Consider the following 13,348-nt stretch of genomic DNA (forward strand, 5'->3'; position numbering starts at 1 on the left):
AATCCAGATTCTGTTTACAGCATCATGATGGTCGCATCCGTGTTTGGCGACATCGCGGTGAACGCACATTGGAAGCGTGTATTCGTCATCGCCCTACTTGCGTATCACCCGACGTGATGGTATGGGGTGCCATTCGTTACACGTCTCGGTCACCTCTTGTTCGCATTGACGGCACTTTGAACAGTGGACGTTACATTTCAGACGTGTTACGACCCGTGGCTCTACCCTTCATTCGATCCCTGCGAAACCCTACATTTCAGCAGGATAATGCACGGCCGCATGTTGCAGGTTCTGAACGAGCCTTTCTGGATACATAAAATGTTCGACTGCTGCCCTGGACAGCACATTCTCCAGATCTCTCACCAATTGGTCAATGGTGGCCGAGCAACTGGCTCGTCACAGTACGCCAGTCACTACTCTTGATGAACTGTGGTATCGTGTTGAATCTGCATGGGCAGCTGTACCTGTACACGCCATCCAAGCTCTGTTTGACTTAATGCCCAGGCGTATCAAGGCTGTTATTACGGCCTGAGGTGGTTGTTCTGGGTACTGATTTCTCAGGATCTATGCACCCAAACTGCGTGAAAATGTAATCACATGTCAGTTCTGGTATAATATATTTGTTCAATGAATACCTGTTTATCATCTGCATTTCTTCTTGGTGTACCAATTTTAATGGCCAGTAGTGTATGTTGCTCATATGGGCCCCCCTGTTTAAAGACGTGCTGACAGAGAGGAAGCTGCATTTCAACGCAATCCCGAAAGATCAATTCGTCGTGCATCACAGTAATTTTCGGAATCACGATCAACTGACTACAAAGTGTTACAAAAGTGGCTATGGCTTTTTGGTATAGAGTGCAAACGGTTAAGAAATTGTCGCAAAATTTTCTACATCTGCGGTACGCATTCGCGTGTTCTATGCTGGCCACCACAGTTGCTGGTAGTGACCACCTGAAAGAGTGCCTGTTTTCAGATGTAGCGATTTTCATCGCTTCTGGACATGTGAATCGCCACGGCACTGGGATTTGGGGCTCCCGTACAACACACCCATGGCAGCCCAAAGCTTAATGTTTGGTGCGGCCTAATGCACGAGAGGGTACCAGATTCATTTTTCTTCACAGAGAAAACCATATCGGGAAAGATTTAACGGGACATGCGCTACTACATATCGAAGGGCGGCAGCCATCCACTATTTTCCGTCATGATGGTGCGTCCCCCTCCCCCCTCCCCCCCCTCCCCCACACCACCCTCGCCCAACACTGGACTTCGAACATGCTGGATATCCCAAATGACACATTTCCTGAGAGGTGTATGGGTCGCGCTGCCCCCGCGCTCTTCCGATATATCGCCATTAGGCCTTTTTGTGGGGTTATGTCAAGGATCGTGTGCACACAACACCAGACAATGACACAGCTACTCTTGGCGCACGAGTCAGTGAAGCCATCAGAACTGTTGATTCTGCAGTGTGTGGCATCCGTTTTAGTCTTATATATGCCACGGCGATAAAACAGGAAACAGTGTCGTGGTGTGAAAATATGGTAAAGTGTGAAATGAAAGCCAATATAGTGCGTCCACAACATATAAAATGTATGTTCAAATGTGTGTGAAATCTTATGGGACTTGAGTGCTAAGGTCATCAGTCCCTAAGCTTACAAACTTCTTAACCTAAATTGTCCTAAGGACAAACACACACACCCATGCCCATGCCCGAGGGAGGACTCGAACCTCCGCCGGGACCAGCCGCACAGTCCATGACTGGAGCGCCCAAGACAGCTCGGCTAATCACGCGCGGCATATAAAATGTATAAAGAATAGCAGATGGCAACGTTTACTTTGGATAAACTCATCAACTTCTCTGGCGTAATAAACATATAAAGCGCCGCCAGAGAGAAAACTGACCGTCCCTCTTTTGTCTCGCTGTACTAGAAGTAAATTGTGTAACAGCACCTCTGACGCTTAGTGCTTGCAAAACGAAAACGTATGTGTTGTAAATGTATTATTTTGTACTTAATTTCAGAATATAATTCAATAGTTAAAACATTAACCTACTTCGTTCCTTTCTAAAAATTTCCTCTCCTTGAATTATAATATAAATACGTAAGAGTTTTCTAACGGCCATAAGCCATTGCAGATCATTGGTGGATCGCGGCCACAAAGCTTTGTATTTATGTAATAATTTGCGGTCTCCGCCTGTCTTCTTGAGTAATATTACAGGAATAAAAATAAGTGAAATATATAGTCTTTTATTGATACCATAAAACATGAGTGCTCAGGAATATTTTTTTTCTTACGTAATAAAATGCTTGATCGATTTCGCTACGCGAAATGTTTTATTAAAACTCTAACTTGAAGACAAATACTGAACAGTTAATCGAAGTCGAATTTTTCTCATTCTGGATGCTCAAATAATAATTACTTCATAACAATAATTTTTCGTTCCGTGAGTGTTTGTACTGGCAATCCCTTTCGATAGTGTACGTTGTAGCTGGGCAAGCCTAAACAATTTCATGCTATTGACGTCACATACGCGAAGTTTTAGCAGACATATTGGTTCGCAATATTAATTAGCATTTCAGACCCTTTTGCTCACGTAATGTCAAATCATTAACAGTGCCAAATGCAAGGCAATTTTCTGTACTTTGTCGCTGTATTCATTTCACTGTTTTCACACGCTGAGCAGCTACGGCATGCGTGTATGTAAATCGTTGCAGGCAATTCCCGTCGCGTAACCACCGACCGAGTAAGATCAATACTAGTATTCATCCTTAAGCATTATATATAAAATAAATTCAAATAAAAATATACACTAACAAAGGGGAAGTCACTAAAAGTGTTGACAGATACATGGCCAGAGCTAAAAATTGCCTCGTTCGTCTACGAGCGAAAACTGGGTAGGCAATGAAATTAACAACGTAACAGAAAAAAATCTTTGAGGGCTGCTAACCGCTTTACAACAAACTAATAATTAACAAATTATGATTTTTGAAATGATAGGAGACTTTGCAGACGCCCTGTAGTAATGTTGCCGTTTGTCCACAATACAGCGAATTGAATGCCAAGGAGGAGGGAAAGAAAACTGCCGTGTCACAAGGCAATCCTGGTTTGCGGTTTCTATTGTCCCTAGCAACAACAGAACGACATTAAACCGAAACATCCGTTTTCGCAGTCCATTTGTACGTGCATCTGTTCCATTTCTTAGACAGACTGAGCAAGGTGTCTCAGTGGTTGACGAAGGACTCGTATCCGGGAGGTCGGCAGTTCGAATACGCGTCGGGTCATCCACATTCAGTTTTTCCGTTACTTCCGTAAATCGCTTAAAGCAAATGCCGGGTTGGTTCCTTTGAATGGAACAATGTAGATTTCCTTCCTCATCCTTTCGCAATCCGAGCTTGTGCTCCGTCTGTAATAACCTCGTCGTCGACGGCACGTTAAACCCTAACCTCCGTTTCCTTCCTTCTTGGATAACTTGAGCACAGCACACAATTTTTCATCTTCTTGTGACCACCTCCAGATACTGGACGGGAGTTTCATTGTATTTACATCCTCCGCTTAGTCACCGTGTATGCACTGCATTAATAACCTCAAGATAAGAAGCGACTGCGAATGAGTAAGTCACTGTTAAGAATCACTACTGCATAAAGTAGTACGTGCTCCTGTGACCAGATATTGTTTGTTTCGATTTAGCCCAGAGTTCGTCTCGGGTCACTGGCGGTGTAAGTAATGCGATCGAAATCAATTGGTTCCTCCGATAAGGTTGTCCCCGGTCAATTACATTAAATCGCTTGCGCTCATGAAACATTTTCCTCTGCAATCCAAAACGACAGATGCGCCGTGTTTTTTCAAGGGAACTCGTGTGCGGATGAAGTTAATACACTATGTACGAAAAGTGAAGGTACAGGGAATGTCCGGGGCTACTCATAGCCTTCTGCCAATCTTGTAACGCAGAATTACACATCAGGGACTCAAAATTAGTGTTCTCAGATCAGAGCATGTGTCGTGATGCAGTCGCATGGACACAGACGTGAGACAAAATTACATTCCTAGACGTACAATTTAAAAAAAAAAAAACCATTTAAAAGTTGGAGAGAATGCCTGAGAAAAGTAAAAATGACAATCTTGTCATAGCATAAGGTTTGTTTAACGCAGTTCTGCCATCTATTTCCTTCATCTCAGCATACATCGCCGGCCGGAGTGGCCGAGCGGTTCTAGGCGCTTCGTCTGGAACCGCGCGACCGCCACGGTCGCAGGTTCGTCTCCTGCCTCGGGCATGGATGTCTGTGATGTCCTTAGGTTAGTTAGGTTTAAGTAGTTCTAAGTTCTCGGGGACTGATGACCTGAGAAGTTAAGTCCCATAGTGCTCAGAGCCATTTGAACCATTCAGCATACATCAAGCATCCGCACTGTATTCTCAGAACAAGGCTTGCTATTCTGTTCTTCCACCAACCTTACGATGAAATTTTTTTTTCTTGAAATGAAACATTTGCTTCCACATTTAGTTAATCTGATGATGCCCCAAAAGGGCGAAACTCGTCATTTGCTGTACATGAAAAGATTCTGCAACCGAGACTGTTTCGTTTCAAGAAATTCATAACCATTTGCTGTACCAAGCGCTCAGCATGGAATGGAACCATTTTTACCTCATTAAAATTATCATCAACGCCTCCATGTCCTCTATGTGTATTCCATATATCATCCACATAATAGAAGTAATCATGTTCCATTTTAAAAAAAATGTAATACGTTACTGAAACTCTCTGAAAAATGACAAACTACGTTCGTAACTCCACAGAAAGACTAACGTTTCTTACCCAGAATGAAATTTTCACACTGCAGCGGTGTTCGATGATATAAGGCTTCCTGGCAGATTAAAACAGCCGGACAGACATCGAACTCGGGGCCTATGCTCTCCGTGGGCAAGTGCTCTGCCATTGTTTTGTAGTTATTTCCTCGCATTTCTGAATATACCTAAGCCTACAGAAAAACGGAGAAGCTAATGTTAGCCACCGCCACTTTACGCTAAACTTAAGAAGAAGCCCCAAAGAAAAGCTTCACCATATCAGGCGTTGGTCCCTGTCAGTTGTCCCAACGACGTCTACCAAAAACAGGAAAGGAGGGCACAAGGAATTTTTTTTAAAGATATTTCCATCGCATCAGCTTGTCCTCGCAAAGACTGGCGATTCCCTTCGACATCAGCGGGAGAAAACCCGCGTCATGGGGATTGTAGGCCCTCGATGTACGTCTTCTCGCAAATCTGTATGAATAGCCGTTGAGGGAATCGAATCTGTAAAATGGAAGATGGGACGTATGTCAGTCAGCTGCTCCTTGCACGAGACATTTGCGAAAGTATTGTTGGTACTTAGGGTTCTTAACAACTGCACAATGTCGGTCGTTAAGGTATTGCCAGAAATCGAGGGCTGATTTGTCACCGCTACCAAACAGCACGTGGATAGCGTGCGCTCTAATCCAAGAGTCTGGGTGGATCTTCGCCCTCGGAAAATAGTCCGTGTCCAGGAGGAGAGTCCGATGAAGGGCAGATATGGAAGACAAAACGTCAAATGTCGTTCGTCTCGCCGCAGACAAGCCGGTGGCCATAGGCGTCTTGCTCGCTACATGTGGTACACAATGGTGAAGCCACCAGATGTATCAGGTACACACGTGACTGGCATATCTGCTTTCCATGAACCGTCACTTTCCAGGTGGACTGGACGTCTGACGCGAGAGTAGGGGCATGCATTGCCCGCCACACGGCGTTCCACCACATGAGGACGTGTTTTTCCTCAATCACATGCGGCAGAAGCCGCAATTGCAGCGACGCACATACCGCCTTGATCGTCGGTAGGTGTTGGAAGGGAGAAACGCGGTCCGGATTGTAGCTGTATTCAAGAAAGAAATAGCTCAAGAGGAAGCTGGAACATATATAAGCAGCACTGGGGCAACGAGAGAGCTCGAGGTAAGGACTCTCATCAGTAGGCTGGTGAGGCAAGTCAGAATACGTCGCTAGCTCTTGGCAGGCGTGCTCACAAAGAGGGTACTTGCTCATAGTGGACAGGGCGAAGTTCAAAAAATGTGTGTGAAATCTTATGGGACTTAGCTGCTAAGGTCATCAGTCCCTAAGCTTACACACTACTTAACCTAAATTATCCTAAGGACACACACCCATGCCCGAGGGAGGACTCGAACCTCCGCCGGGACATGACAAAGACTGAGGCCTCCTCATCTCTTTTGGAGGGTGAGGGGCTCATAGCTGACATGCCTTGCCTCACAAGGGAATCCCATGCGGTCAGCATGCGTCAGGCCATTGACGGCGGGATGGGGAAAGTCTGGGTCACGTGGGAGATTCGTGAGGCGGCATAAACGTAAGTATGCGGTTCCGTTGCATAATTTCCAGGGTCCGGAGTCGATGTTCAGGGAGATCCTCCTGGAACCGGCGTAATAAACCCCTTGTAAAAGAGTTAGTGCCGGGAAGGGGGGATATAATTGTTACATCCCACTCCTGACACCAATTGTAAAAGAGTACGAGATTTGGGATGGAGAGAGAAACTTCTGACACCAATGTTAATGTATAAAATGGCAGGGAAGGGGGAAGAAGGCTGTTAAATATGCCTCGTGGCGGCAGTGTGCAGGAGGTCGAGCGGTCAGGATTTGATAGTGGGCATCCAGGGCTCCCGTTAAATGGCAAAACAGGAAATTAACTACAATGAAGAGGATATATTTCAATATGTGGAGTGCAAAGAGCGCGCCTAGGGTCGGAAGTTAGCAGGTTTAGTCCAGTCTAGGAGGTCGAACAATTAATTAAAGTTTCAGCGTTGTAAAAACATCTTCAGACCCATGCACATGTTGACGTCAACTGCTTTCAAGGAATGCAATTTAGAACCCACATTTACGGAACACTGTTTTCTTGTTTTAGTCTACGCTGCCATACTGCCTCCTTGCAACAGAAGAGAGTTGTTTCACAATATCGAAGATGCTCAGGGATACGAATTTTAGAGCTCATGCCTACAGACACTTTTTTCTTGTTTTGGTCCATACTACCGCCTCTGAAAGTTGCCTACCTTACAATCTTAGCAAAAAGAGTACCGGCACATGTCTACTAATGTCAAAACGATTTTCTCTTACAACTTTCGACTGGATCGTTTCCGGACCAGGGTCCCTCACCTCAGATTGATACATTTACCTTTCTCCATCATCACCCAAGTTCGTAATATCATCACGGGATCACCCTGTACATGAAACGTACCAACATCAACGTCGCAGATTTGTCTGTTACATACAACAATTTCTTTTTTAATTTATCTTGTAGTTTCAGTTATCATAACGAAAATTGCATTATACATGGTGAAGCGAAATTCGCGCACTCGGGCTTCGCAGCGCGACTCCTCACATGCCAGCGATAAAAAAATGTCTGGCACAAAATTTCGTCCTGCGAGTACATCCGCCAGAAAAAGGACGTTAAAGAGTGGCAATCTGGCAACACTATAACTACACGTACCGTAACTACTTCTGACAGCACCTATTACTCTTTCTGTAGAGTTGGTGCAGTGGATAGGTTTTTGGATTAGCATGCAGGAGGTCGACGGTTCAATCCAGGGATGGGGCGCATTTTCTTTGGTTAGTTTCATTTTGGCATTTCATACTGTAATATACACCGTTTCTTATGTGACATGTATCCTAAATTTACAACGTTTTGTAACGCTGAACACAACAAATACGTGGTTATACAAATAAGAAATAGATTGTTGAAACAATGGTGATACACATACAAATAGTAACCGAGTTTGCATATTATTCGCAAAGCACGTTGCTAGTCCTACTGGTAACGTAAGGCCCTAACGAAATGTAATAGACCTGAACGAGGCAAGAATAATAGTTGGTACTAATGTATGTGACCATTAGAGGAGGGTACAAAGAAAACATGTTTCGCGTCTTGTAGATGAAGTGGTGCGATTAAATTCGAGCCCACGACGTGGAAAGGGTTTCTTTCAAAGCTGACCACTCTTCCATTTCTACGATTGTCGTATGTAAGTGCAAATGTTATCCAGAGGACCCGCTGCAATCACTGTTGGCGATTAATATGCCAGATACCACACCACGTGGACTATATTTACCAAATAAAAAACATATACTTGAACTCAAGATCGAACCGTCGACCTCCTGCATGCTAACCTTAAACTCTATCCATTACACCACCTGTACAGCTCGACTAATACGTTCTGTCAGAGGTAGTTACCATACGTGTTGTTACAGTGTTGCCAGATTGCCACTCTTTAACGTCCTGCCGGATGTACTCGCCAGACGAAAATTTATCACAGACTTTTTTTTTTTATCGCTGGTATGTGAGGAGTCGCCCTGCGAAGCCCGAGTGCGCGAATTTCGCTTCACTGTATATGGAACGAACATACACATTGGGCTACGCTACAGATCAGTCCGTCACCACTACTTTTATTTCGTATTCATATTCGTTGGTTCCGCCAGCTCACAATCGCACCGTCGTCTTCGAATTTAACTTAGACCTTCGGCTACTCCACAGATCGTTCTGTGAAGACAAGCAGTATTTTATGGGGAAGTGGCGGGTTTGGGATAAGCACTATTCCGCAAGCACAGTCACACTCTAGACTTCTCTTACTGCATTGCGACATGGACATGCGAAAACCTTTAAAAAAAACTTAGGGACACTGAGCGGACAACGAAGGGAAGCCTGTTGGGAATTACAGGTACAGACCGGGATGCGAATGGACCATAGACCAGAGTGGAGTGGAATAAGGGCGTTATGATGATGGAGAAAGTGGCTGACATTTCCTTTTATGTCTTCTGCACACATCTGCAGCAAACTATTCCACATCGTGGACACTTTGTTCGCCTCCGTGCCAAAGATGGTTTCTGAAGGCGACGAATTATTCGTGACTGAAATCGGCTACAATATAAAAGGTAATGTGTCGTGGTCTCTTGAAGAAATAAGATGCATCTAAGACTTAATTATAGCTGTTAAAAATGAACTGTAGATAGCCAGGTGAATGGAGCAAGTAAATTGTTTGCTTGAATGTAAAAGATAAGAGACTGAAACGACAACCTAATGGAAGGTGGGTGGATGGTATTAAAAATATGATGGAGCAACATGCAACATATAGTGGATGCCAAATGGCTGACGCTGGTGCTCAGTATATAAACACCTTTTTAATAATTATGACAAATATATTTTTTACCTTTTTTAGTCATTATAAACCTGCCACTGTATTTCACTGTAATGAGCTGAAAGAGAATTCTTGAACTTCTCTCGGCGTAGTGAATATTCCATGAGGTTTCGGGCTTGCAGCCGGTTAAAGACAACCTTGCAAAGGAGCTAGAACATCTACAGTCGGCGTTTAAAGACAATTGATATTCTTAACATTAATTTAGGACAGCCTTAATGAGGAGTAAAGGTGGCCATTCACAAAATAAATAAGAGTAGGTGCTGTTTAATTCCAAACGGTGTTCCTCCGAAATGTGGGGAACATTTCATCTAAATTAGACAAAATCCTAAAGAACATTATGGTAAAGTAAACTTGCGACCACCTAAAAATACGAGTGCGGTTTTTAACTCGGAAAAAGATGGTCTGGGCTGGTGTCGACAGAATATTCTGACGTGTGGCGAAGAGTGGACTGCTCATGCCGCACGCACAGTTCATGAACGATGTGTGGCGCATAACAGCCTGCTGGCCACGTATGAAGCCATATCCGACAGAGGGTGATCATGCAGAACCTACGCGAATGCTTCACCGTGCCAGTATTCGGTATAAAGTCAGCGACGTGCACCAGCCAAAGTATCGTGGCAACATGTCGACGTCATCCGGTTGCAACCCCGAAACCTCACGGTAAATGAAAGAGAATTAATTAGTAGGTCTGTTCAAAAAAACTCCGGAGCATTTGTAATTTGTCGCCAATGGTGTGTAGGGGCGAAATGCGGTTGGCATCCCTGAAAATGCCTATGTTTAATGTGTAACTGCCGGAAGTTTCGTTGTTGTATGTCTGCTAGTTGTTGTTGAGTGCTACACCGAGTAGGCCGCGCGGGATTAGCCGAGCGGTCTTGGGCGCTTCAGTCATGGACTGTGCGGCTGATCCCGGCGGAGGTTCGAGTCCTCCCTCGGGCATGGGTGTGTGTGTTTGTCCTTAGGATAATATAGGTTAAGTAACGTGTAAGATTAGGGACTGATGACCTTAGCAGTGAAGTCCCATAAATTTCACACACACTTGAACATTTGTACATTGAGTAGAACGTTGTGTCGTACAGTTTGCGAATTTCTAAATGGGAGAGTTAGACGAACAAAAGGTCTACATTATATTTTGCGTGAAACTCAAGAAAACCTTTACAGAGACACATCCAGTGATGGAGGAAGCCTACAGTGATGCGTACTTAAACCATACTCGGTTTTACAAATGTTACACATGGTTTAAAAATGGTCCGACGGAAGTTAAAGGTGGCCCTCGTTCAGGACGCCCTTCGATTTCTACGATGACGTTCATGTCAGGAACGTCAACGAAACTGTGGGTACCAATCGAAGACTGTCCGAGAGCTTGCAGAAAAATGTAACGTTTCAGCTGGATCATGTCATGAAATTCTGACACAGCATCTTCGAATGCTTCGTGTTGCGGCCAAGTTCGTCCCACGGTCCATGAGTCACGCGTAACTGGTGCAATAAAAACGAAATCACTGCGTTGCCGTCATCCCTCGTACTCTCCAGACCTGGCCCCTGCGGAGGTTTTTTTAGTTTCCAAAATTGGAAACCCCGTTGAAAGGACGAACATTTGCAACTATAGACAATATAAAAGAAAATTCGCAGACAGCTCTTCGCGCGATCCAGCAACAAGCGTACCGAGACTGCTTCCGGAAGTGGAAAAGGCGTGTGGAGCAGAGTATTTCGAAGGAAATCATGCACAATAAATAAAAGCGGGTAAGCGTAGAAAAATTTTGTGGACAAAGTACCGGAATTTTTTGAACAGACCTCGTATACCGATGACTGCCCACCATCCCTCGCGGGAGGAGCAAGTGAATGAACTTACACCAAGAAAAACAAACCACAGTCTAGTTCCTTTATTATTAACAGAACTTTTTCTTTCAAGAATGCTTGTTTCCTCTAATCTCCTTTAATGTTTGTCTTTTCCGTGGTTGTTCATTGATTTGGTTTATTTGTTGCTAAACGCTTTGTTTTACAGCCTGTTGAGCTGTTGTCTTGTTTCCTTTGAGTTAAAAGAACGTCATCCACGACTGCCGTAACTGATTCTTAATCCTTTTCAATATTTACGCCATTGAGAACTTTTAACATTGCAGCGCGTAAACAATCGTGGATAATTTAATGATTATAAAGAATCCGCCTCGATTGCAAATAGAAACCGGATGTTGACCTAGGTTTCGGTGCGGATAACCACGCCTTCTTCGGAACACACTAAAACTACAAACTGCGTAGAGGCATGGTCCTTTTGGGCGTTCTGTATTAATATTGGACCATGCCTCTGTAGGCAGTTTGCAGTTTTAGTGTGTTCCGAAGCCGGCCCGGCTGGCCGAGCGGTTCTAGGCGCTACAGTCTGGAACCGCGCGACCGCTACGGTCGCAGGTTCGAATCCTGCCTCGGGCATGGATGTGTGTGATGTCCTTAGGTTAGTTAGGTTTAAGTACTTCTAAGTTCTAGGGGACTGATGACCCATACTGCTCAGAGCCATTTGAACCATTTGTGTTCCGAAGAAGGCGTGGTTATCCGCGCCGAAACCTAGGTCAACATCCGGGTTCTATTTGCAATCGAGGCGGATTCTTTATAATCATTAAATTTACGCCAGTCCTGAACTTTTCTTTGAGTTCATAGGTTCCTCGGCGTAACAATTAAGCAGTATCAAACAGCAGTGTTAGGTAATTGCTTCCTGGTGGCCTCCAATTTAATTAAAATATGGATATATGCTGTACTTGTTTTTAGATTTGTTTACGTTACCTTGTTATCAGGAATACTGGAAATGAATAGCAATATAGGTAAACATGTCAGCTACCGAAGAAGCTGTATAACAGAGTCATTCGCGAGAAATAAATGGCTCTTTTTTGAGCAGCGAAACGAGATGTGAGGCTTCAGCACATTTCAATTTGTCTGACCCAAATTTCGCTGACTCATGCGCGAAAGAACTTTAGTTAGTTTTCGGGAAAACCGCGCACATCGATACAAAATTTTATCTCGCCGTGTAGTATCTAATCTGAGCTTCAGTAAACTCTTGAGATTATTCCGTGCAATCGATAGAAACACAGCCCCCAGTAGCGCAGCTGTTTACAATACGATAAGCTGCTATGATGAGCTTCGACTTTCAAGCGGATTATTTTTTTCTTTATTGAATTTCAATTCCCCATCCGGGGCGGGCTGGCAGCAGCATATGCGCTGCTCTTCAGCCAAAAGACAATAATGATACAACAGAAGACATTTAAAATTACAAAGGAGAAAATATGGCGGACAAAAATATAAAAAAGAGGAACATAACGGACGAGGAGAGACAAAAACCTTAAAAAAGTATTGAGCTCAAAAAACAACACACTGGGACAATTCAAAGAACACAAGGCGAAGAATAACCGGAACATAAAAGTATTGACGGACGGTGTAGCTCATAACAATCACTGACAGTTCAAGCGGAAAACTTCATCGCCAATTATACAGCGTATTTGAGTATTGTAGGTACGAGTACAAACGAAAGGCGCGAGCAGAGGACAATGAAACAGGGATAATTCTACTAAACGTAGATCAGGAAACCAACGGTTTCTACGATACGACGTATGCGCAAGGGCATTCATGCTAGTTACAACATTGTTAATCAGAATGAGATTTTCACTCTGCAGCGGAGTGTGCGCTGATATGAAACTTCCTGGCAGATTAAAACTGTGTGCACCGACCGAGACTCGAACTCGGGACCTTTGCCTTTCGCGGGCAAGTGCTCTACCATCTGAACTACCGAAGCACGACTCACGCCCGGCCCTCACAGCTTTACTTCTGCCAGGAGACGAAATACTGGCAGAAGTAAAGCTGTGAGGGCCGGCCGTGAGTCGTGCTTCGGTAGCTCAGATGGTAGAGCACTTGCCCGCGGAAGGCAAAGGTCCCGAGTTCGAGTCTCGGTCGGTGCACACAGTTTTAATCTACCAGGAAGTTTCAACATTGTTAATGTCTAACTCTAAATTTATTTCGAAACACTACAAGTGAGGTATAGATTACGAATTGATAAACTGCCCTCGTTTCCTTTAACGATTATTGCGGAACCCGAGAGCTGGTAAACAGCGTTTCTCTAACGAGTGTATCGGTCGTATCCCCCGACTTGAAACCGGTGCATTTTTTTTTTTTTGTACGGGGATATT

At 44.2% G+C, this 13,348-nt stretch overlaps 1 non-coding gene across 1 annotated transcript; it reads left to right on the forward strand.

Moving 5' to 3' along the window:
• Positions 1-13,046: 13,046 nt before the first annotated feature.
• Trnap-cgg (transfer RNA proline (anticodon CGG)) lies at positions 13,047-13,120 on the forward strand. The gene has a single exon. It is a non-coding gene; the product is annotated as a tRNA-Pro (tRNA).
• Positions 13,121-13,348: the final 228 nt, after the last annotated feature.

This window comes from Schistocerca nitens, chromosome 4 (assembly GCF_023898315.1).
Source record: "Schistocerca nitens isolate TAMUIC-IGC-003100 chromosome 4, iqSchNite1.1, whole genome shotgun sequence".
Classification (NCBI taxonomy): domain Eukaryota; kingdom Metazoa; phylum Arthropoda; class Insecta; order Orthoptera; family Acrididae; genus Schistocerca; species Schistocerca nitens.